Below are 27,090 nucleotides of genomic sequence, written 5' to 3'. Positions count from 1 at the left end.
TTTCAACATCACTAGCCCAAGGTGGCTAGTTCTGAATGGACAAACACTGCTACAACACTCACTATAGTTCAATATTATCTACAAAAGAACTACTTAAATGTCCCTGTTCTGCAGGTACTCCACACAAAGTTGAAAGTGCGCCCTCGAGACCTTTAGAGACCTAAACACAGGGTGAAAAGAGGAGCGTGCAGTACAACCAAAACATGGCTTTTTTTGAAAAATGAAACCATGTGAAGCTATTCTGGTACAACCTCAAAATACAATTATGAACCTGAAAATGAGCATGACATGGGCACTTTAAAGTCTCATTCACTGGTAATATTGTCATACTGAATGTTTAAAACAAGCATGACCACTGTTAGCAATGCGGCAACTACGCTTATTGAGCTCAGGCTCGTACACGGGAAGGGTAGAGTACGCACAGTGGGGGCAAGGAGGCATTTCATTGTTTCTTCCAAGCGGACCGCGAGGCAGTGATTGGTGGACGCTTTTACAGGATTACAGCAGCTAAAGATGACAGACTGTTTCTTGCTATTTTTTAAGTGCCCATAAGTTATTTCTTGCTGTCAGGATGTAAAGAAAATAATACATGATGAGGTGTATTTTGGAACTAGTTACCAACCCTGCCTTTGAATGGCAGCAGTGCACTTTTGTGGTTCAGTCTGCAATTAGACAAATAATAAGAGATGCAGTAGACATTTTCCTCACTACCAACAGGGCTATATAATAGCAACCTTTTAACATACAAAAAAGGTCAACTTTAGCGTAGTTACTCGTTGTTAGTCTTACTTTGCCAATCTAGTTCTATGAAAATGTATGACTTCATGGTATGAATAGCCTATAGGTCCATAGACAACTGTCTGTATGTGGAATTTGCAAATGAAAATAATGCTATAAAAGTTAAGAAAATAACTCTGGTTTGTTGTTGTCCCCTAACTGTAATTAGCTCTGACAAGATAACTCCATGCTAATCCATCTAACATGCTCCATGCTTATTGTCAATAGGACTATGTTGCCAAAAGTAACCTTGTACTTTTCTAATTGAAGTGTTTGCCAACAGTTGATTTTTCCTTTTATTACAAGTCCAAGTATCATTTCAATCTGTAAATGCACTCATGCTCTAAAAGCTGAAATTGCACAAAGATATACAGTATGTTCTCATCATTATTTTTCATCATTTGCCATTACAGTCAACTGCTGCTATTATTTTGTTTTTTACAATAAATCAGCCTCCAAACCTGTCATTTTAGAATATGTGGGCTTCAGCTCAGTCATGACAGAACAGCATGTTTTTTTATTTATTGTCCATGTTCGGCCATTTTCCTATCCTCCTGAGAAAAAAAAAGAAACACATACAAGAACCTTTCAAACTGTCAGACCTTAGTGACCTCTGTCCATGCCTGTTTATCCTACATTTGCATCATCTTAACCTTCCTATGGTGTTAGGGTCCCGACGGACCCGTTTTGAGTTTAACATGCATAAAAGCACTTCATACATTTGTTTTTTGAGTTGAAACTTTTTGACTTTGTCAGGGACTTCCATTTAAACAAAGTAAAATCTTTTTTTTGTTTTTACTAAATTATAAAGTGCTCTGGTGAAAAAATGACTTTTGTGGTGTTCGGTCATTTGTGACCCGGTTAAAATTTTCTATTATAAAACAATAAAAATGCCCAAAATTAAATCATGAACACACAGTCAACAACAGCCTCTTCTCCAACCACTTGGGCTTCATTAGGGGCTTTTCTCTTTGCCTTTTGCAAGAACAAACAAAGGGGGAACATGTCCAGGCTTGTCCAAGCCATTTGAGTGTAGAGAGGTGGTGACTTGCGAGTACACATCTCCAAATCACAGATGCAAGAATGAGGAAAGATTTACTGTAAGAAGCTTTGGATCACATCTTGCTGCAAGAGGCAAGAGGACACACAGGATTTAGCGAGGAGATGAGCAGGCCTCTGAGAACGAAGATGATGTGGAGTACCAATTGGAAGAAACATACACAACTGATCAGTCTGAAGAGGAGTCAGGTGCTGAAAGCAGCTCTCCTGCTGAATTATCCAATCCAAAAATGGCAACATCCGTTGGAGTACAGTTTCCTCCTGATGGCATGGAAGACAGCTGCTGCAAACATCATCAAAATGACCCCTGGGGTCACGAGTTTGCTGTGACAAGAGTAAGTGACATCAAGATGTGCTTTGATCTTTTTTGCCATTGTCACTAAAAAAGTCATAATTGCTATGACAAACCTTGAGGAAAAAAGTCCATGGCAAACACATGGAAAGACATTGTTTGAGACGTACCTGGATCCTACATTGGTGTTCTCCTCCTTGCTGGAGTTTACAGATCCAGCAATGAGGCAACTGAGAGTCCTCTGGGATGCACCCAACGGGCAGAAATATTTTCCGGGCAACAATGTCTCTCTGCTGCAAAGAACACACTAAAAGTGTCACTTTTTGCAACACATGCATCTAAACACCCACACACACAGGCATGTGTTGTGGTTTGGGGTTTTGTTGGGGTTTTTTTCCCCGTTTGGCCTTCCCTGTTTTATTTCTTGGTTTTCCTCCCCGGTCCTGTGTGGTTTGTCTTGTGATTCCCGGTAAGTGTCTGTTTGTTCTACTTCCTGTTATTTTGATAGTCAGCTTCCTGTCTTGTCGTGTCTAGTCTTGTCTAGCTTCACTTTGTTTCTCTGATTGTCCAGCCCCGCCCTAATGTGATCCACCTGATGTCTCACCTGTTCCCCGTTACCTCATTACCTCCTGTATTTAACCCCAGTGTTTCCTTTGTCTCTTGTTGGATCATTCCAGTTTTGTTTGCCTGTTTGGCGTCGTCCTGTGAGCTGTCAACCTTGCCGTCTCCCCGTGTGCCACCTGTTTTGTTTTCCTAGTCGTGCCTTCTTATTCACCTGCCCGCGTGCCTACCTGTGTTCCTCGTCATCCTGCCTGCAGTCCTGTCATTCCCTGTGAGTTTTTCCCCACGCATTTTTCCCTGTGGCCTGCTCACCTTCTACAGTGCCTGCGTTTTTCTGTGGAGTGTTTTTTTGGACTCCACCCTTTGCTTCTTATGTTTTTGGACTTTGTCAATAAATCATTTCCTGCCTTGCCTGCCTACTCTGGCTTTGGGTCCTCCTTTATGCCGTACCGTGACAGCATGTTCTTTGCACAGAGTATTGATAGAACAAGTACTTGATTTCTTTTGATGTGATTTTCTCGATTGTTTTTTTTTTATTTATTTGCAAATCTTTGTTTTATTGTAATTATTATTATTTATGACTGTTCTGTTTTTCATTTTGTTAAATATTGATTAAAGTTCTATTTTTGGGGAAAAAAGACTGTTTTTGCCCTTTTTCTTGAATCAAATATATACGGGGCCAAAATGACCCGAAACACCATAGATGTTACTATATTTAAATAATATTAAAATTAAATCTTTTTTTTGTTGAACTTTTAAAAAATTTGTTTTAAATATCTCTCAGTTACCTCAGGTAACAAAACACTATTATTTTGTTGCCTTCTACTTTTAAAGGGTTCATTTGACCACTTTTTAGCATTGAAAACGAGGGTATGCTGTTAAAACAAAGGCCCAGGGGGCCCAAAAATATTAATACCAATCTTTTCATGGAAAAGGGGACCCCAAACCCCGTAAACAAGAGTTAAGAAACTTGGATGATAAAAATGTTTTAGGTATTTTATGGCTAATTTAATCCCGGGCCCAAAAATGACCCGCTAACACTACAATGGCAGCAGAAAGCTAACACCAAGGAAGGTTAACCTTGTCAGTCTTCAGCCTTATTATCAACTTTGCTTATTCCATACATTACTAGCGCATGCAGATGGAGAATGTTGGGCGAACTCAGTCAGGCATAACTAATCACTCTTGCAGATTGGTTGCCGGTTTTGTCAGGTAGCTCTGGTGGCTCGAGTGCATGATTATGTGCATAAATATCAGTATTTGCACAGGATGCCATTGTCTTAAACTGGTTCTCTAAAAACTGGGAGGCAAGGTCATGACATTACCCTCTTTCTTTTCCCCACCTGCTCGACATGTGTTTTAAGTTTCTTAAAAAACATACAAGTATTTTGAAATAACTTTTTTTTTTCCCGGGGCAAACATTGACCCACCTCCATCCTCTCTGTGTAAGAGGTTTACAAAGACTTTTTTTAGGTTTGAGAAGTGATACAGTATTTGTAATTTAGCTACAGCCCTATCATCCAACAATAACTCTTACTTCTCTGATAACTAGAGTGGAAAAGTAGAAAAACTGAAACTAAACGCATGTAATCACATTCCTTTGGAGAATTGATTTGATTAGTCTCACAGAGTGATTGTTGGGGGAGCATTTGTCCCAAATAGTTTTCCAGAGTGTTTTGTCAAACACACAATCCCGGACATAGATATAGTGGCGTTGTTGTCGTCAATGCTTTTAGATACAAAATGCAGACTGTTGCTGTCTCCTCTTAGGCAGAGAAACTATTCCAAGGGGAGACGTTAGTCTGAAACTCAGTTTTTCAGTGACTCGCATTAGTATGGCTCCAGCCTGACAATTCAATCCACCATTGTTTTTTTTTGCGCTGAGCCTGGCAGCAGAACCAATCTGAATGCTTGAAGTGGTCTCAGCAGCCCTGACTGTAAATGAGGCCTAGACATGGCTGTACGTCACATAAAGACCAATGGGAGAAGCCTCAGTTTTTTGGTTGTTAAAGTGCATGGAGAATCTCTGATATAGTGTGCTTTTTGTAAGAAACCTTGGTCTGCTTATAATTTGTAAAAATAAAAAAGGTATGGTGTTGTTTAGCCATGTCAAAATCGCCCGTTTCAATTTCGTACTCTGAGAAAGCGTATTCCTTTCAATATAGCCCCTTCTTTGACTGCTTCAGTGTAATTAACTTTTTCAAAAAGAAATACATTATTTCTTAAACGGCAACAGCCTCCCCCAGAGCCTTAATCTCACAGAGAAGATCTTTAAGTCAATTTGACACAGTATTAGGTCTATCTGCTGGAAAACATTTTTGTACAATATGAGAAAAGCTTTTAATTTCCTGACTTCTATTTTCCTCTTTTTCTCTCTTTTACCATCTTCAATACATTATCAGGCAGCAATCAATTTTTGGTGAGACTTCCATCTTCACTGCACTTGCAATGTAGATAAATGCAGGAGCTAATGTGGAGGTCTAATGTCATTACACTTCCCCCAAGTCATTTACGCACTTCTAGATGAATCATGAGTAAAAGGTTGAGTTCTCACAATGTCCTAAGGTAATGGACAAATTGTGAGCTATTGTTGGTCAGCTGAAAATTTAGAGCTGCCTTAGAGCTAGTTAGTCACACAGAACTGTGATTAAACAGGGATTTTCTTGCTGTCCACCCATGACTACATATCTTATCTGCAGCATCGAGCAAACGGATCATTTTCTGTGGTTTGAAGAATGGCTTCCTTATGTGATTACTATAAAGCTGTAAATGATTCAACCCATGTTTATCAATGTCTCTGTTAAAATAGCAGCCCATCCTTACCCTGAAAATGACCATATGGGTCGATTGCGCAAGGGAAAACGAGGAAATAAGGTGACAAAGTATTGGAGCGCCAAATCCTGCATACGGAGGCAGGTTGGGGATGGTGGGCGGGTCAAACAAACACAGGACCTCCACTCAGGAGATTGAGATCCGTGTCCCTAGTGAAACCAAAAGCTAACACACTTTACACTTAACAGAGTTATACGGACCTTAGACTGTGACGCAATTATGTCCGTCACGTTCCGTGCTCATTTTAGTGGTTTAACATGACTCATTTGAAGGCATTCCCTGGAGTATCTTTGTTGCTTGAACTTAAGTAGATCTGTTTCAAAATGTTTTCTACGTGTGTAAAAATTAGAAGGGTCACATGATTAGGGTAACATGGTTAAACCACCACCATGTGTCAATTTATCCTTCGGAAATCCACCTATTATGTCATTGAGGTATGAGGAAATGTTGAAAAAAAATGTTTTTATAAAAATATTACACATACTCAGACACATTTTTATCACCAACTCAAGCTCCTCACTATAAGCAGCATGGTGGCCAAATGGTTAGCACACTTCACAACAAGAAGGTTCTGGGTTCGAATCCGAGTAGTTTCGGGCCTTTGTGGAGTTTGTATGGTCTCCCCATGTTTGCATGGGTTTCCTCCGGGTGCTCTGGTTTACTCCAACATCAACAAACATGTACTCCAGTCAGTGCCCTTCATCAAGGCAGTGGCTCAGATCTGGAGTTTGTCCTGTAAATGGATTCCCACTGCTTCCTTGTGGGAGGAGTTCAATGCAGAGAAAGAAAGTACTTTTATCAGAATGATGCCCATTTACTGTACTGTATCATTGTGTCGTCTGAATTGTAGATGGTTAAAGTGTAGCACCAAACTGCATATTGCAAATCTAATTCAACAGTCAAATGTATAATGCGATACTACAGTATCGTATTTGTTCAAAGTGTTAGATATAAGTGTTGCCCTGATTTGCTTTTAAATGGCAGACCAAGATCAAGAGCTTGTGGATGAAGAAAATAAAATGCAGAGGCGGCACATAAGAAGAAGCAGATCAAAATGTACTAGACTGAACAGTCAGAGCCAACTGCCTCTGGAAAGCACGTAGCCTGCTGAATCAGCTGAACTGCTACATCGAAAGGCCTAGAGAATCACCTGCAAAAACTACATTAATGGTTGAGCTCACATGGTCCAATGGCACCAATGACTGACTATGGCTTGTTGTGTTAGGGTCATCTCTTTCCAGCTTAACTGGCTGAGAGCATGCACATTATAGTAGTAACTTACTCTGGCTGGGCTGGCTGACTTCCTGTTAGCTCCCCACGCACATGAATGGCTTGACATAACTACTGATATTGGGTTTTTCTTTTAGACATTTTAAATGGATCACATTCTGACTATACACAGAGACCTCTTGGTGAGTTTGTGATGTAAATGCTGTAATGTGATTGAATGATGTAAAAAAAAAAAAGATGTATTTTACAGACTTTTGTTTTGGGAATGATTGTATATTAATGATATTGATATTCTGCAATACACTACTCCAAAATAAGGGCACAGCCAAGCATTGTTCCTCAGACTTCATCAGGGCATGCTGTGGATATATGATTGAAATAAAGGTAGTCAATGTTTGTACTCACAATATTGTAATACTATCCTGTGTGTTTGTGTGTGTGTGTGTGTGTGTGTGTGTGTGTGTGTTTTTGTGTGTGTTTATGGGAAATCTATAAAAGCAAAGCAATGGCACTCCGGAGAAACCTGATTAGGTTTGAGCTGAGCTCAGAAATCAAAATTAATTTGGAAGAGGCTCCAGCTCTCTACCATTACCTGAGACAGAGCCATTAAGTTAAGAAATAGCTGTTCAGCCCCATCACGTGGACGGCTCATCTAAACTTAGCTGATGCAGGCATCATTATTGGTTGCTAGTGGACCACTCACGTCAGGTCCTTGTCTGTGACGTAATTAACATCCATAGCTGTATCATGAGGAACATTCCTCATTGCCATGGTCTCTGAATACAGGTTACACTCGGTATAGAAGACATTAGTCAGGCTTTAGTGACACGGTCTAAACTACAGAATGCATTCTCTCAATCAATAATTTGCTCAATTGTAGTCTGACGTTATGTGTTTTGAAAGTTAGTCATTAGGGACTAATGGGTATTCATTTCTCTCTGCAAGTCATTTATTAGCCAAACGTAAACCCATCTGAGAGCTGTGCATTGCGCACTGTGCATTGTTTGTAAGCATGTATGCTTTCTGTGCTTTTGCATCCCTGACATATTTATAGTATCACATTTCCCCACAGGAGTATGGTTTGAAAGAGACATGCTCCTTTGTACTTGAACACAAGCTCCAATGGGACTTGTGCTTTTAGCAATTCTCTCTTATCTGCTTTTACCCTTTGTGATGGCATGTGGGGTGACATTTTCATTTGCTAAACTATCCTAAGTAGCACTAGGATGCAGCTGTGTTTCACAACAGGACAGATCCATAAAAGGGGTTATAGAGATAACTATGAAAAGGTGACATTGTGTTTTTTTTTAGTTTATCAGGCTATACTCGTGAGCGCCTCTATTAAATGATAGATATGTCTCAATCATAGTTCACTAATGGAAAACCAAAATCTACTGTGTTAACAAGGACAGTTTGCCTTTGGAGTGGACTGTCTTGAATAACAGCAACACTACCAGGGTTTATCCATAATACAACCTTTGGTTATGAGAGGGCTTAGGCAGACATTAGTTTTAAGTTGTGTATCCACATATCCCCTAGCCTTAAAATTAATCTCAATGAGCCAGCCATTGCTCCAAAAACTCATGATTTTCAAAATCAATCTGTTCAACAACTAGAAAATCTAGTTACGGATGGATCAGAGCTAGCCATGGATGAGACACAAGGAGATATTCGGCCATACCCAGGACTCCTTTTTAATTTGATTTTTTATCAAACATTTAAAAGACCCATCTCCCACCAACAACCCACAATACCATGTCCCATAGGGCACCCTGAGTCCGCCATATCATCATAGTCCTTGCGTTGACTCATGCCCTTACGTTATGCCCTGATGTTTTCTATTCCAGAGAAATGTCTATTCAGCAATATGTCATGAATCTCTGCTAAAAGATAGTCCAGATGTGGACTCCTTACATCCACATATGACAGTTCATTACCATCAAGTACAAAACGCATCCTTTCATATGGAAATGAATTCAAAAAAAGCTCGATACCACAGAGGGGTTACCTAGATCCATTTCCCAGGCAGAAGCAATAATTTATCAAGCAATTCATATTTGAAAGAGGCAACTGACACATCTTTACAAAGTAAATTTAACACAGAAAGTCAGAGACCTTAGTCCTGATTAGGAAAAATACTTCTGAGCTAGTAGTTGCAAAAATTAGCTATGGACTGCCATTTTATGTGGGGTTTCCTTTAACATACCATAAATTAAAGCTTTATAGTGTAACCTTTTTATATTTATGAACGTCCGTTACATTTAGGTCACTGCCAAATGAGTTGATACAAAGCTAGCCTCATCAGATCAGCTTCACAAAACACGCTCTGTGTTTCTCAGCATGGCTGTCCGTGTGTTGACTGTCCGGCAACTTTCGGGCGCAGAAACTCTAAAGTGTAGATAATAACCTCTTCTGAAGGGTCCATCATGTTTTTTCATCCTCCGTGTCCTCCTTGGCTACAAGCAACTGCATGGAGGAGGGGTGGGGGTGCGTGCGCGATTAGGGAATGCTTGTGTCATGTGGATCCAACAACAGTGGTGTTGTCATTACCTAGAATTCCTCGTGGGGGTGACATAAACTACGCACTTTAGCTTTAAGACATTCAAATTCTGTAAAAAGTAAAATGTGACCCACCAAAGGAATTGATTCCCCATGGGGGTACTACCGTATTGCTTGTGTGTTTTAGTACAATGGGCCTTGTGGGTGGGAAAGTTGACAAGGCCCATGGATCATTGAACAGAGACATGGGTTAAGATCTCTGCCTTTTATAACACCACGTCTTGTGGGAATCCGAACGATGTTCTTGAACAACAGAGCAAACTCCATCTGCTGAGGAATATTGATTTATATGCGCACAAGCGTCAGACAAAAGTAATTTTTTGCATGCCGTTTTCTTTTCTTTTCTTTTTTGTTGCCAAACTACCAGGACGAAATTGGGCAAACTGGTGGAAAATGTGAATTCCAATGTTCCCCATTAAGGTCAAAAGGGAAATCATATTTAAATAACTGACCCTAATGAGATATAATTACTCTCTACCTCTCCATTAGTTTTAGACAATTAGTATTACAAAATGTAACACTGTTTCATTCAGTAAGCTAAAAACCATGGAACTGTTAGCATTTCATTAATAACATTGCTTTTACATTTCCCGGCACCCCCACTCGTCGAGAAATTCCACATAAAAGAACATGTCAAGTTTCCGTGTCTTCATTGGCTTTTATGTCAGGATTGATAACAAGATCTCTCATTTCCTCCTGAATAGAGCTGTTTGTTTTAACCGGTTCAGAATTTTTCAAAGGAATTGAAGAAAGACTCTTTAACATCCTCATTACGCTGATCTCTCCTGGCACAGGGAGAGACAAATCGTGACAGAGGGAAAATGGAGGAGACTAAAGTTGAATTAAGAAGGGATGTGCAGTGTGTGTGTGTGTGTGTGTGTGTGTGTGTGTGTGTGTGTGTGTGTGGTAGGTGGGTGGGGAATGTGGAGTGAAAGGTGTGTGAGATGGTAAGGGGTGAGAAAAGTTGTGGAACAGAAAATTTGCAGTTAGCTAATGAGCGTACCAAGGGGCACATTAGTTATTTATTTCCTGAGCTTGTTTCGTTAAGAGAAGGGCACACCAATTAGCTTCGAGGAGATGACATCCCTAAGTGCCCTTGTGCTAGGCTGCTAGGCAACACAAGAGCCCTGTCTGAAATGCTAAACAACTTGTAGGGCCTGGTGTGAGGGTGAAGGGAAATAGCGTCACACGAGTGACCCGGCATGACATTTTCAAAGCGGCGCGGCCAGCTGGAGCTACATTATGTGGGAGAGAAAAAGAGATAGCGACTGGCTCGAAATCCACCGCAACTCAAAAAAAAGGCAAGAGAGGTTATGCGGACTGATGGTTTAGAAAATATCGCTCTGCATATGAAACAGGGTCTGACATTATTTTTCTCTCTTTTCACGTATTCTCTCCTTTACTCCCCATACAAATCGTTAAATGAGTCCCAGTTCAGTTCAGACTGAAAGCTATCATGTTTTCTATTAGCCTGTGTAAACTGTTCTGAATTTGAATCTGGAAATAAATAAATATTGCAATCAATAATGTTTCATTAAAGGATGAGGTTTTCATTAAAGATGAGGATTCATTTAAGATGAGGTAAGGCAAGATTAGACTTTAGGCTGAACTGTGTTTCTGTGCGCACACACACACACACACACACACACAAACACTTAATGCATGGTCATTAAGTCAGTCCTGTGAACAAACTGACTGTTGTGCAAAATCCCTTTTATAAAAACACCAGGTGATATTTTTTTAAAGGGAATTAATTCAGTACACCTGCTGATACATAGAGAGTATTCCAACATTAACAAAGATCAAAGGCACCTCTAGTCATCCACACCAGCAATTCCTATTTGTGAACTTATATTAAATGAAGCAATGTGCTCCAAACCAGAGAGGATGGAGCCTTGTTTGAAATGTCAGCCTTCTAAGATATTAATTGGAGCTGAGGCTCTCCAATCAGGGGGAACAAAACAGTGCGTCCACAGAGGTGAGTGGTAATGAGCTGCGCTTTGTATGTGGGGGAAGTCTGGCTGATTGAAATTACGCTGCAGTGTCTGACTAGACCGTAAACATAGTATGTCCATAATAAGTGCAGCATCCTCCTTTTCTTCTACTATGTGATTTTGTGATAGTGAGGTAGAAATAGTGATAGTGTGTTAATCCCTTCCAGTATAGTATACATATGCACAGTGCATCTAATCATACTGGTTTGGTTTCCTAATACGTGTATTACAAACATACCCTCTCAGGAACAACATAATAATGTTACCATAAATCACTAAATATTCTAATTGATGGAGCTCTTAAGTGGGCAAGGAGAATCTCTTAAAAAATACATGCTATGTCAGTCCTGACTAAATAACCTCTCTAACAGTATTTCAGGAAACATTTTTCCAGTAAAACATCTCCCCATTCTTTAAATGAAGACCAAAACACTCCGCACCTAAAAGTGACCCTTGCTAGTAATACATATGTAAAATATCAGCCTTTAGCTAATAGTTCTTAGCTTCTAAAATGTGTCACTTATACAGGTAAATTTCACTACTACTAAATCATCACATGTGATAGGAAATAGAAAACGAGGCTAGCATTAACACACACATCGTTGTGGTAGGCAGTTGGACAAGTTGGACTATTTGTGCAAGCAAAGTTCTGTTTTTTATTCTTTTCAAATTAAATAACATGTACATGTAACAACAAATTTAATTTGTAAAGGGTTATTGTCAGTGTATGTTATTCCGCATGTCTACATTTTTCTTTGTACGCAGGTTAAACAACTACCAACACAGATATGTATTTTACATTTGCACCTGTGATGAGGGTTTAAGTAAAATAATACATTATTTCTTAGTGTGGACTGAACTTGATGTTATTTGCCGCATCCTAAGGGTGTCAATAGTTGTCAATAGTTTGGGTGTCAGCCCACCCATACTGTCTGTAAATCCTTGTTTGTGGCCTCCAGTATCTGAGTCTTTATTCTGACTTCCTCCTGGTTCAGTACCATCTTTTGCCTGTCATATGGAACTTTTCTCCACAGTCTCTCCTTTCTCCCAGAACTGAACAGCCGGGTGTTTGGTGTTGTTGTTTTTTTCTCTCCGGCCTCAGACCATTGCAGACATGTCATTGCCATCTGCTGTGGCATGGTCCAAAGTGTCACAGCAGCCAGCTTGGTGTACAGTGGAAACGGACTGAAAGTCTAACACTGAAGAAGAGCATTTTAACTCCTCTTTCACCGGTCCTATAGGCTCCCAGCAGCTCAGCATCAGACTGTTTAAAAACAAAAGTATTTCAATAGGTGATACACACAATTTTCTAAACGTGTCATGCTGGAGAACTGAAATATTTCTTCATATGTCTTGTTTGTTTATGCGTAGAATATATTACAAGAAACCTCTGCTATTAGCCAAGCCCTGTGTATTTATACTGTATGTGGCATTTAATACAATTTACATTCATGTGCTTGAGTGTGTGTATCTGCAGCTGTCAGATAAACACCCCTGATGAAAATGTTGTTATATGTTGCCATAGTGTACTCTTTTTATCAATGTTACAGTATAAACTAGAGAAAACAGTAATTATACATATTCCTTTGACATATAAGGTTGTTTTTGTCAATAAAAATCTTCCTTTTGTCTGAAACGGGGAGAATTTCTGTAAATAGCACAATAGTAGAATAAAGTGAAAGCTATCACAAACACGGATACACAGCACCACAAATGTGTTGATCCTTTGGTGACAAAAAAACATGAAGCCTATAATTTACGTTACTTACTTCGTCATTTAGCAATTTAGGAGGCACAGCGGTTGATTTCAAGAGGAACACTACACCACGAGCTTCTTTGTCTTAGTAGTAGCACGAGGGGCAGGGGGACGCTTAGAAACCATGGACAGAAGAAGAAATGCTGATGCAGGCATGACAGACTTTCACATGTATGTACTCTATTGTTCAGTGACAGCTGTGTGGCTTCTGATCTTTTTTTTCAGTTTTCACAATATACCACATTCTTTATTATTTGTATTGTTTTGTTGAGTTATTCCTGGAAATACCCGAATCACAGCAAAGTGATTCAGCCTTCACGTCCTCTCAACGCCACATGATGTTAGGAGAAAGGGATGACATAAATAATAGAAGGAGAGCTAAATATAGGATGGGGAGGCTAAGGTAAGTAATGGACAGAAAAATGACGTACATAGAAGAAGCTAAACACACTGGCACAAAGCTACGCTAACCGGGGCTTGTAAAGTAACACACAGCTGCTAAAGGTTAACCCAGCTCCTAACATTAGTCGCCCTGTCTCCTTTTCCCTACGTGTTGCGTTTAACATGAGAATGAGACTAAATTTGTCTGGAGGAGTGTATGTCTTACCTACTTCTAAACCGACACACCCAGAATATGCATGGTTTTGCGTCTGAAGATGGCTGCTGCCATGGTTACCACGCTGTTGGCCACTGCTTTTAGTCTGAAGCGATCTCCTCAACTCTGGGTTAAATCAGCATCACACAGACACCCCCCACCCCCACACCCCACCCCTTCATGTTGCATGTCAGTATTTTCCCTATCAGCCCACTATTTAAAAGACACTAAAATGATATCATAACAACACAAGTTGGGTAAAGAAAAACCACGGCCATGTAGTGAGTGGCGGACAGTGTTGAATTAGTACATTATTGCTGCATGATGAGAACTGATCAAAATAATAGGAAAGAATACCTGCTGCGGTCCATTGCGTGATAAAGTGGAACCTGGCTGTGTTTGTACAGATAACTGGAACCACAGCCTCGGTAAAGGAGATCCTGTGATGTCTTAATGTCAGCACAGTTAGTGTGTCTTTCTCTTTGTTATATGCATCAATAATGTTTCTACAACAGAAGAGAGCCAGGAGGAATTTTCTCCAGCATTATGCTGGAATGAGGCGAGAAGAGTATTGAAGAAATTCCCCTTTCAACATATTTACTTCTCAGATAAGAAAATGCTGCTGAAAATTCAAAACGACTGTCACTGAATGTGCCCGTTCATTACTTTATAGGAAGGAGCGTTGTGTTTCTCATTGGACTTGCCGGGGATTGCACCATACATCTGAAGGGGTTGATTGCAAGAGCACTCAGTCATCAAGTATATAGTACATATGCAGCTCTTCACAGCATTAACCTCTAGATGTGAGAAACAGCTAATTTATATTCCGCAGGGGTTTCACATGCACTTTTTTACTGTGCCGAGGGAAAAAATTAAAATAGAATAATTGGATTCCGTGTTACTGACTAATATTAAGTCTGATTATTTCAATGGTTCACCCATTGGTTGTGATAATTCCTTTACTTTTGCCCTTTGTGTGAAATACTTGGATTGAAATGTCCAATTTTTCCTCAAACAACATTGTCCTCGAACCATCCTCTTATCTCAAAACACAGCTTATCATCCTCTACGCGAATCAATTACGCACAAAGACTTTGGCAAATTTACACAGCAGGGCATTAGCTTAGACGACGGAGCCACATATCCAAACTATTTACCTCTGTAATATTTACCCTTTCTGTTTATCCTCCAAAATACATGCCAGTGTTTGTTTGTTTTTAGCTCGCCCATCTCCAATTCTTTATTACCAGAGCATCACAAAGGCATTCGCCACACTGTATACATTTTCATTAAAATGCTCTACCCTTTTCAAAATGCATGAATGTCTTTAATTTAAATGAAGAGGCAGTGAGCCGCTCCAAAGCTTTAATTTTAGTTTCTCATGGACCCCCCTTCCTCTTCCATCTTCAGTTTTTCACACACTCGTTAGTCCCGAGGGACAGAAAGACAGAGATAGAGAGAGAGAGAGAGAGAGAGAGAGAGAGAGAGAGAGAGAGAGAGAGAGATTTTCAAGGCAGGACCTTACCCAGCCAGAAAGAGCTAAAAAACTCCAGATATAGAGCATGATGGCAAAATGCTGGCATTCACATTGGGTGAATGAAAATTTAAGGTGGGGAAGATGGTGGATTTACTGGATTTATGTGTGAATTGAAATCAGATTTTTTTTTTCTGACACATTATACAGGCTGTGTGGCTTTACCATCAAAACGTGTCCCATCCTCTTTGTTCTGATGCCATGAAGACATGGTAAAACACAGGGCCCTCAAACAGAAATGTACAAAGTGCATTCAGACGTATTTTAAGCATAATTTTTATGGTGCCTGGTGCTTTGCATGAGACGGGTAGTAATATCAACCCATTAATCATAGTCAGGTCTGGCGTTCTTATCTCCCTGTCTCCAATCAGCTCAGCCAAGAGGAACTAAGACCATCTCTGTAGACCTTTCAATCAGCCACCTTTAGATGGCTCTTCGAATTAAATTCATATATAAATTCAGAGCTGGGTCTGACCATCTCCTTTCACAAATCCAGTAAACGATAGCGGCTTCTTCAACATTAAAATATCCCCTGAGGGGCCAACCAGTCCCACAGCGGTTCTGGATCTCTTCGAAACAGATGCTTTTCATGGTATTTGGCAACAAGGGATTGTCAGAAGAACACACAGCAGAGCGAAAAGGAAATGATGCCAATAAAAATGGTCTTTGGATCAGATTGGCATCAGATTAAATACTATATACAATTTTATCTGTTGAACGGATATGTTTATGGCACTGGCAGTTATTAGCAGGACACTGCCTTAAGGGAATTGTCTCTCTTTGTATTTGGCAAATATATTATGAAACAAAAGAAAATCATGTTTTCTTACAGGAATATTTTGACATTTTGGGAACTTATTTTTGCTTTCCTGCAAAGCAAAATTGATAGCATTATCATGCCTGCATGGTAAATATGCAGCTACCAGCCTGAAGCCAGGTAGCTTAGCATAAAGACTCGAGGGAAACAGCTAGCCTGGCTCTGTCTCTAAAGTTCACATATGTACAAAACTGCCACATTGTGGTGTTACGTGCGTAACTATTTCTTGGCCAGGTGCAGTAACTTCCGAGATGTTTTGTTTTACAGCTCCTACGGATTAAACAAACCCCCTGTGTCTAGGCTTTTGCTAAGCTAACCAGCTGCCAGCTAGCCATGCTAACCACATAGCCTATATTCTGTACAGATACGAGAGCGGTATAAACCTTCTCATCTAACTCCGGGCAATAAAGCAAATGTGAAGGTGGAAGCTGGGGGTGTGGTCTTGACCAACTGCCATTTTGCTCGTTTGAAAGCCACGATGTCTCTCTCTCTTGGGCGGGCAAAGCAGAAAAAGGGGAGGTAACCTTGCTTCTTATGACCTCATTAGGGGCAAGATTCCAGATCGGCACATCTGAGCTTTCATTTTCTCAAAGGCAGAGCAGGACCATAGGCAGGCTGTGGGAACGCATATTAACGATAAAAAAAACTCATAAATTGAAATGTTCATGCCATGGGACCTTTAAGGAACTCCCCAATGTTAGAGCATTGTTTGTTTCTTTCTCATAAAGCAGTCAAGTGAGACAATAGAAAGTAGGATAGCAGAGTCAGCGTACACTCACATGACATTTCTGCCTGCCAAAAGCAGTTAACATCAGATCATGTTTGATTTCTATCAGCATCAGTAACCCCAACTCTCTGGCAACTCGTTGCCTTTAGCGTTGCTACCAAGGCTGCCCCTACATTGACCTGTAACATTGTTTGGGAATGTGCAATCATAACATGTTATGTCTAAATCATAACATCTGTAGACAGAAGCATATGGGCAAGCTCTTATTATGAACACTAATGACAGCTGAAGCCTTGAACTGGAGAGGACGAGAGCCTCAGAAGAGCAATAACATGCACATTGTGAGTTTTATTTCCCTCTGCCGCTCAAGTCAGCTGTTGGAGTTTTAGAGGTTTGATTTGGCCCACATAAATCTGACGCCCCAGTGGGCAGCTGTTCAGCACGGCCGCTTTTGCATCTTCACAAGGTCGTGTGAGAACTAAATGGCAGGGGTGGGAGCCCGTATCTGACTTTAACGCTAACTTGGCTCCAAATAAGGTTGGCGTGTAGATGCACAATGGCGATGGGAGGAGAGCTTGTCCATACAGAGTGAATGGATGAGGAACCTTTTATAGCAGCCCATTCAGTCTCTCCATTTCACTACAACACTGGGATTAGGACGCTAAACTTCACCCGACTTCACTGTTATCTATACACCTTTCGGATTTTGATAGCTTTACTAATTCATAACTTCCCAACAGGCCCATATAGGCCCTGAATAATGACTTACGTCTAAAAGGGCTAATAATGTAGTTAGTGTTTGATTGGCTCTGTTCGGTGGTGTTCAATACAGTCAACATGTTTTGCTGTTGACAGCCACGGTCCACTGAAAATGGGCTGGGTCTAACTGTCTGGAGAATTTTACTTTGCATTTATACACAGATTAATCATAAGAGCCTAATTCATCACCATGACAGCTGTGAAAACATCCTGCCAAGCCCCAATCCACTCCTTCCTTCTCTTCGTCCCCTCTGGTCTTTTCAGATTCCCCCCTTAGAAAGGACAACTTTTTTGAAATCCCCATGCATGGCTGTAGAATATGTATGGCTATGAGGATATTCATATGCTAATAGCTGTGGGGCTGAGAGTGCAAAATTAACCAAGCTTGACAGCGGCCCATGTGACCCCGAGAAGATGTCGGGAGGCCAGGGAAAACATCGATCATGTGACACCGGCACAGTTGAGGCTGCCCACTGTTGGGTCAAGATGGATGCAGTTTCCGGCAGCACTTATAAATCTCAGGGAAGGTTTGAAAAATTTTAAATTAGGGCTGAATTATAACAAATAACGTTGGCTGCCCCTCCTCGGGAAACGTGTCATCCATCCTCTTCCCTCTCACTATCTGCCTTTGTCAGACTGTGTGTGTGTGTGAGAGAGAGAGAGGAAACAAAGAAAATGTGTTTTGTGAGACACAGAGGCAGATAAAAAAGCTTGTGCATGTGTGTTTTCAGCTTTGTGTGTGTTCAGTACCGTGACTTTAAAAGGGGCCGGGGTGTTGAGGTTCTCAGTGCTATGATCTGACCTAATTTTCGTCCGTGTGACCTGAGAGGTAAAAACTACAGAATCAAAGCCCCTGCCTCTGCTTCAGACAAGTGCTGTGCAGCAGCCGGCCCCTAGCCTCACCTAGGAGTGAAAAACTCCATTCCTATAAGCACTACATTCACACGGGCCAAATTGATTCATGAATCATTCAAATATTTCAGCACCTACCTGACAGTGAGGTCTGAAAATGTTTTTTTTTTTTAAGATCAACTCTGCCGTCAAAAGGGTACAATGCTATTCATGTAGAATAAAGTGTATTTCATCATCACGCTCAAACAGGAGCGGTAAAGGCGTTCTCACACATATAGTAACTTTTTGGTTTCCTACCAAAAGTCAACGATTTGCAAAACACCAAGACAGTATAATGGCCGTCTTCAAAGGAGTGAAAATGATGTTGTGTAGTGGTACAGTGTAGTGTCACAACAGGATATTATTCTTTTAAGTGCTCACGCAGCCTAATAACGCTGCATTCTTTTCTTATTGATGATACCAGGCAGGTAGTCTAGCTCTTCTATTTATTCTAGTGTCCGCCCTCTCAACCATACTGATTGCACTTGGCGTGAGTAATAGCCTTTACAGAGAGAAGAACATCCCCAGCTTTTTTTGCTGGTGCGTGTGATGTGTTGGTTTGTGCCAAATGTAGAGTGTGTGTGCATGCATGTGTGTGCGTGTGTAAGAGAAAGCGAGACAGATGTGTGCACCCCTGGCCATACGCAGCATCAGCAGAATATATAGATCCCCCTGGCTTCCCTGTAAAGGCAGGTGTATCAGTGTTGCAGATGCATGAGTTGCCTCCTTTACAATCTCACCACACATACTCTGTGCCATAACTTCTGTGCACAAGCTAGGGAGCAGGTGGGCATGAGTGCATAACAAACGCGCAAATGCATGTTTTTAATTTTACATTTTGAAAGAACTTCTGTTATGAATTGACGGCTAGATAAACAAAATTGACTTGACTTGACATCTAAGCTGTATGCACAGTGAGAGGCTCCACCTGATACGCATGATTGCAGTTTTTTTTCCACAAAATGAATGCAGCTGTTTCATTTTTGTTGTTTGCAGCAGTAAGGAAATAATCCGGATACGGCTGCACGGGTTCAAACTTCCCCACTCTAATCACAGCAAGGATGACAACAGCAATTTATTTCCTCAATGTAAGCTGCCACCTCCACTCTCCCGATATTTCACCTCGAAAAAAAGCGACTGAACGAGACAAAAACGGAGTATCTAAATCTGAAAATAATTTAGTTACTTTGACCACTTGTGTTCTACTTAGTGTTTTGGTGGGATCTCTCTCATCTTCAGCCCCAGGTGTATCCCCAGGCATGTACAGCCTTCTGATTTCAATTAGTGATAACTCCCTCAAAGTCCTACATAGAATCTAATGACCAACAATGGTACTAACTAAGTGGGTACAGTGCTAGGGGTTGTGAGTTTCACATGTAAAGAGATGTTTCTGCACTTCAGCATGTTTCCAGAAACCACCACATGCAGCCTTTTTAGAAATCAAAACCCTCACCTTAGGCAGGTTTTCTGCTTCTTATTTCCTTTCTTTCTTTAGAAGCCTACCATTTTTCCAGTGGCTACAACTATCTATCATAAGAATGTTAAATAAGCCCAAACACAAAAAAGTTTACGTTAGGGAGTTACTATGTAGGTTCACGAAATCTACAAACGCTCACACCTCCAGACATATTAACACAAAACGTGAAGAGGCAAATTCATATACTCCACAATGGTGACTGGGTGCTCTAAGATGAAGAAACAGGTCAGATTAACCTCAATGCCACGGTGTGGCCTGTTCAGTTTGCTTGTCAAGCTCCTGTCTGCATGGCAGCCTCATTGCATCTGTCTGTATGACAGTGCTGTCCAGAAAGCTAAAGATTGTGTCAAAAACTTGATGAATCTCTGTGAATGCATCATTGGTGCAGTCAGAAACTATTAGGGCAGTGAGACATGTTCTCTTGTTTTGGCTCAGTAGTCAAGCACAGTGGGTTTACAATGAAACAGAGATGTTGAGGTGTTGACCTTAAGATGTAATTTGAGGGTGTTTACACTGACATTCGATGAACCGTTCGCCTAATATGGATGTGAGCACCCCAAAAAAGCCTAGCTGAAAGTCAGCACATTAACCTCCTTGTTGTGTTTGAAATTGTAGTGTGCTGGGGAAGAACCAAAACGTTGTAAAATATTACTGCTTACTGCCTCCTGGGAACTGCCGAGGTGCCCTTGAGCAAGATACTGAACATCCAACTGCCTGGTGTGCAATGTTAAGAGGCAGCCCCCTCGCTCTGACATCTCTCTCTCTCTTTACATAGTGCATGTGTATAGGCCTGTCTGTGCTTGTGTGTATTTGGACCTATATGTGCATATATATACAGTGTATACATGGACTGTAAAATGTTAAAAAGGGAGGAAGCTGTGGATCGGAGGTAGAGTGGTCGCCACTCAACCACAAGATTGGCGGATTGATCCCAGGCTCCTTTGTCCACATGTCAAAGTGTCCCTGAGCAAGACACTAATTAGCATGTTTAGCTGTCCACTGATCCTGATACTTAGGAGGGGTTCAGATAAAGAGATTGAATTTCTCTACATAGTATGTAAAGAATAAAATACTTTTGTATTTTTTGTTCTTCTTTTTCTTCTTTAATATGCTATACTTTCTCCATGTACGATGCAGGCTTACATGTATGTGCTCCACTGTTTGGTATGTGCCGTGGGCCAGACCCAGTTTCCAAAGACCAGTGATAAGAGTTCCTGGGGTGTCACCAGTGTGAAGCCAGTAGTAATTGATGTTAAAAAATAAATAAAAAATCGGCATTAAACGCTGTTTTTATTACAATCCTATCACTGCCTTTCCATTTCACTGCCTGCCATGCAGCCTGCTCAGTATTTATTGAGACACCTCCGAAGCAATGTGGGATGGCAGCCACAGTAAGGCTCCTCTAATCCAGGTAAATTATCTTTGAACCTTTCAGAGTAAACAGAACTCTGGAGTGGTTGTGGCTGTTGGTGTGTGTACATGCATGCCTGGGAATCACATACGAAAGTGTAGAGACACAAACATTGACTGTGGCACTGTCAGTACATGACTGTGACTGTGCCACAGTTTGTGATGTGAAAATGTTGGCCAGTCATTCTGAGGTAAAACTTAAAGTATTTTCCATTTGCTCCTGGCATATGCTCAGCACCCCAAAGGATGAGACTGACATTTTAACGGGCTGCTTGTGGAGCTTAAACTCTTTCAGTTGTAGATGAATAATCAAGCCTATCTTGTCTCTAAAGTCTGGGTTTTAGTAGGGGTGTAAAAGAAAGCTGCTATCTGTTTCTGTTGCTTCATTCATGCTTTATACTCCTAGGATCATTCATCAGCTGTTCGACTTCCAGCAGACCAGCGATCCATTCATATGAATGGGAACGGTGGCTGGGTTGGCTCAGTGGGTAGAGGAGGCGCACATAAACATACTGAGAGGTTTATGCCTCGATGCAGAGGTCTAGGGTTTGAATCCAACCTCTTAAAATTTCCTGCATGTCTTCCCTTTCTCACTTAGCAGTCCTATCAATTAAAGGCATAAAAGCAAAAAAATAATCTTAAAAAAAAAAGAAAAGTGAACATACAGCACAGGTTTTATGAACTGACACTTACTGTTACATGCTCCCAGAGCTCCCTCCATCACTTGACATCCTTCTTATATCTAGTATTTAAAAAAATAAATAGTTAAATAACAAATAAATATTCTTGTTTAATAGTTTTAAACAAGATTCTATGCTCATTTATGTTTTTTTCAAGGGGTTTATTTCAAAGGTTTATAGAGAAAAGCCTTTTCTAAATCAATGTGTTGACATAACTGTCTCTCACTGAAAATCTTATTTTTTTATTTTTTTTATTTTTGTCTCTATACATAGATGCAAAATGTAAGTAGGAGTATCACAAACATCTATACTTACATAGCTTTGAATTCTTAGGGTTCTTTTAAAATTAATTTTGATTGCCACTCACCCTAAATGGATTTTGTCACATGAACTGGACTGAAAATGTAACATATGCACGTTCAAGACAACACATCATTGGGGGGGGGGGGGATACAATGATAACAAAGAAAAGTTTTTTGGGGAATGTTCCGTGTGCAGGATTTTCTTCCCATGGAATGAACTGAAATATTTCCAGAGAAAACAGTAAAGCAAATTTCTGTGTTTATAGAATGGCGTGGAAAGAAGGAGATGGAAGCTGATTGGACCAGCAAAGTGAGGTGACTTCCTGCTTTGGCTCTCTATAGGTGGCTGGGGCCATATCCATTTGAACAGTAGGAAGGAAAAAGAAAAATGTGTTTCTATGTCGCACCTCGGAGGGACAACTCCGAAGCTGTTCTGTAGCTGTGTCAGCACATGATAGAAGGTGTTCAGTTTAGTCCTGCTCCTCTCCTGTGCTAGGGCCTCCAGGGTGTTCAGACTTAGCCCAGCAACAAAGACAGCCTTTATCACCAGCTTGTTTGCCCTGTCTGCATCCCCAGCCTTGATGTTTTCTCCCCAGTACACAACAGTGTGGTAGCCACAACACATGAGTAATCTGAAAAACCCGAGCCTCTTTGCGGAGACACAGTCTGCACTGTGCCTCCATGTTATCTGCACAGTCCAGAACTGTGCTGACAGAAATGCAGAAATGCTCTCGTCATTCACAGTTTTGTTTTTTTAGGGTTGTGTAGAATATGGATCATCGGGATTTACCGGCGTTATAGTTAAGTCTTGTAAGACTAATACTGAAATGAATCATCAAGTTTAGGGATTATCTGTTATGGTCAAGTATGATTAGCAGAAAGGACGATAACACGGGTAAAGGGGTGCAAAACACATTATAATTCTTGCTCATGTGTCCATTCGTATAAAACTAGTGGTCAATTTTATTCAAATAGCCAAAAAAAACACGATTCATAATGGCACACTGTCCTTTGACCCTCCCTTCACGACTACTATGTCTGTCAAGGACTTAACCCTTGTGTTGTCCTCGGGTCAAACTGACCCATTTCAGAGTGTTTTATATCAGAAATATGGATTTCTTTCAACCAAATTGCCCAAAAATAACATGAATGATTCCATATGTTCTTCAGGTAACATTAATGATTACTTTTATTGTTTTTTTGTTTTATGTAATCTTGTAGCATTTGAATTCTTATTTTTTTTAATGGTTTCCAAACAGTATCCGGACTAAACCTTGAAATCTACCCATCTGAGATCCACTCAACATCCTCTGATCTTAACTATTAGCCAAAAATAATTAATCATTTCTGTCTTTTTAACTACAAACATATATATCATTTGATATAAATAAGGTTTGTTGACCATGAATTCCAAGAATAAGTGTAAAACCTGTCATTAAACAAGCTCTATTTTTTTTTTTAAAAAGCTCCAAGAGCTGAGAAATAACTCAGAAAAAACAACAAAAACATTGAAAAAGCACCAAAAAAAATTTTCATTTTCAATTTCTACCTGGAAGGACAAGTTCATGGTTAACGGGAAGACAACACAAGGGTTAAAGACTTATCTGTAGACCAGTCCATTAAGGTTGTGCTTTTTACACCTTTGACACATTTTATAATGATCTAGAGGAAGTGGAATTTACTTAAGACGGTGAAGTTCAGAAGTAGAATTGATCACGGATCTCACAGTCAAGAATGAATCTCCATACTTGTGTTTTATTTTATTTGAGTCAGGATAACACCTCCCAAAGACTGGCCTGAGGTCAGCATCACCGATCAGCCGACAGAGGGATAAGTCACTATTCCCAAGAATGTAATTCAGGTGACAGTATATCTTATTTTAAAGATTAATATTAATGCCTTTTCAATTAGTGTTTTAAGGCCTTATCAAGCTTATTACTGTGTTAATCTTCTCAGTAAATTAGTCTGTAATTGTTATAATTAGCTGTATTTTACTGGGGTGGATGTTAATGAATTCCCACCATACATAATTCTTTTTATATTGTTTGTAATGTAGATACCTGTATTACATAAACTGATTTTGGACACATTATTTTGTACCAACTGCAAAGGCATTGTGGTGGACATATTTCATTTACAATGTGTAAAAGATGAGGGCAGAGTTCATGGTAGAAGATGGCTGTCCTGGTGTGTGTTGTGTAACTAACGGCTGTAGAGATGAGTGGTCCTGTGATGAATGGTGCCATCATGCGCAGCTATAATCACGCCTATGCATGGCTTCCTGCATAATTGATTTTTAATCCCCTAATAGAAAGTAAATCACACTAGCAAAGCTGGCCCTAGCGCTGCGGTGGAAAAAAAGTGAGTAATAGCAAAGAGAGAGAAAGAGAGAGCTGGGAAGAAAGATTTGGGGGTAGATGATGAGATGAAAATGAAGAGTAAGCGTGAAAGGGTGTGAAATGGAAGGAGAAGAAGAAGGGAAATTCAATTTGAGAATTAAGTATCTTTTAAAGCTGTTGCATTAGAGGCATAAAACATATTTACTATATTTGCTGCTACATTGTAGTCGAGGGGTGCTTTTCCAAAGTAGCCGTACATGATATCACTGGGACTGAATTTATTACGATGCCTTGAGAATCTCAGCCAAGATGATATTATTTGGATAGAGTAATGAGATATAGATTGACCCGTCAGCTGATACAGGGACAGATTGTATCTCTCATCCAAAATAAACAAGACAGACACAACACTCGCGGGCTGGACAGTTCACAGCCAAGGAACTGTCATTCAGACAGAGAAAACAGGCACAGACATTATTTTTGTTCAGTGCACAAAGGTGATGCTGAAAGCGGATTCCACTGGGAGCTATCATTTCATATTTGAAGGGTGAGATATTGGGGACATACTATTTAAATTTTGCAATTTACTTCGGTCAACATATGGTTTTCGAATGTTTACACAGTGTTTCATCAGGCAGTTTGGGGGACAACTGGGAGACGACTAATGCTTCACCACAGCAGCCAGCGCTTTAGATATGGAGATGAGCTGGTATTGATTAAATTTGGCCTGCCCACTTGGGATGCAGATTTGAATCTGACTCACTTGCCTGCTGCTTGTCCTTTTGCGGTCACGAGGCAAATAACTTAAATTGACCAACTGCTCTTACTGTAAGCAAGAAGAAAAAGAGGAAAGGCACGCAGAGGGAAGGACAAATAATGTCAAAACAAGAAGTGAGGGTAGACACAGCACTGATTATTGTCAGTGTGCGCTCCGTGCTATGAAAGGGAGAGCCAGTGTGAGATGGAGCCAAGGACTTTCTGTCACTAGACGTGCCAGCCACCAAGCCTGAAGAAGATGGAGGAGAGGAGAGGAGACAGAAAGGAAAAGGCGGCGAGCACCAGAGATAAGAATGAAAACATTCCAACAGCTGTCTCTCTGACTGTCTCTCTGACTGATGAGATTAGGGCTGCCGTGTAATTGCCTCCAAAAGTACAAATGGTGTTGTTCTATGGGCAATGTCAGAATAAGTCACCTAAAACTAATATCTATATTTAATTAACGGAAATAATGGATTAAAATACAATACCGGTCAAAAGTTTGGGGTCACTTACAAATTTCCATTCCACTCCATTATAGACAGAATACCAGCTGATCTGAGTGGGTGGCTGGTCTTTGTACACTGCCCATTATCAGCAACCATTCATCCAGTGTTCCAAAGGCACATTCTGTTTACTAATCTGATATCATTTTAAAAAAACTGACGGAGGAAACCTTGAAGAACCCTTTTGTAATTATGTAAGCACATAATGTATTCTGAAAACTGCTCGCCTGGTTAAAAACAGTGCAACTCAGCTGGTATTCTGTCTCTAATGGAGTGCAATGGAAATTTCTACGTGACCCCAAACTTTTGACCAGTAGTGTAAATTTTATGTATAATTCAGTTTTTAAGTTGTATATGATAAATGCATATTTATTAAAAAAAAATTAGAAATAGAATTACCACCTTGGGGTTGGCCAACCAGTCAAATTGCAGTGTACATCCATGTCTTTCCTGACTCATAATATATGTAGTCAGAACTGAATTTATTTAAAATATATTCAAGTGTATTTTTTAGCATAACATGAATGCTTACACACATCTTAAACCGGACTGCACAAAAGATGTGTACCATAACCACCGTTTCAAGGTGGGCACCCCTCTGGTGTTCACAGACCCCCTCACTGGAGACATGCCATGTACCCGCCTGCTCCAAGTCCTCCACCATCATCCCAGTCCCCAAGAACACAAGGATCACAGGACTAAATGACTTCAGACCCGTCGCCCTGACCTCTTTGGACATGAAGTCTTTTGAGCACCTTGTTCTGGCTGACCCTCAAAACCCTCAGCGACCCACTCCTGGACCCCCTGCAGTTCGCCTATAGAGCCAACAAGGTCTGAAGACGACGCGGCCCACATGGCTTTTCATTTCATCCTTTGGCACCTGGACTCTTCAGGGTCCTACGCCCAATCCTGTTTGTGGACTTTAGCTCTGCCTTCAACGCCATCGTCCCGGTTCTGCTACAGGACAAGCTGGCTCGGCCGCGTGTGCCTGACTCCACCTGCAGCTGGATCACAAACTTCCTCTGACAGGAAGCATTGCGTGAAGCTGGGGAAACACGTCTCTGGCTCTCCGACCATCAGCACCAATTACCCTCAAGGCTGCCTCCTTTCCCCTCTGCTCTTCTGCCTGTACACCTAAATTATCTTAAGACAGTGGAGATGGTTGTGCACTTTAGGAAGGACACACGCTGAGGCGGTCAGGAAAGATTGTAGCCGATCCCTCCCACATCGGACAAAA

At 40.7% G+C, this 27,090-nt stretch overlaps 1 long non-coding RNA gene across 1 annotated transcript; it reads left to right on the top strand.

Annotated features, from left to right (window-relative positions):
- The first annotated feature begins 11,662 nt into the window (after window positions 1-11,662).
- Window positions 11,663-26,774, top strand: LOC116698811 (uncharacterized). Its single transcript, XR_004334308.1, has 3 exons — window positions 11,663-11,674; window positions 19,623-19,628; window positions 26,480-26,774. It is a non-coding gene; the product is annotated as an uncharacterized LOC116698811 (long non-coding RNA).
- The last annotated feature ends 316 nt before the right edge of the window (window positions 26,775-27,090 follow it).

The sequence above is a fragment of the Etheostoma spectabile genome, chromosome 12 (assembly GCF_008692095.1).
Source record: "Etheostoma spectabile isolate EspeVRDwgs_2016 chromosome 12, UIUC_Espe_1.0, whole genome shotgun sequence".
Taxonomy (NCBI): domain Eukaryota; kingdom Metazoa; phylum Chordata; class Actinopteri; order Perciformes; family Percidae; genus Etheostoma; species Etheostoma spectabile.
Note: the sequence above shows the minus strand (reverse complement) of the source record. Positions and strands in the feature narration are given on the sequence as shown.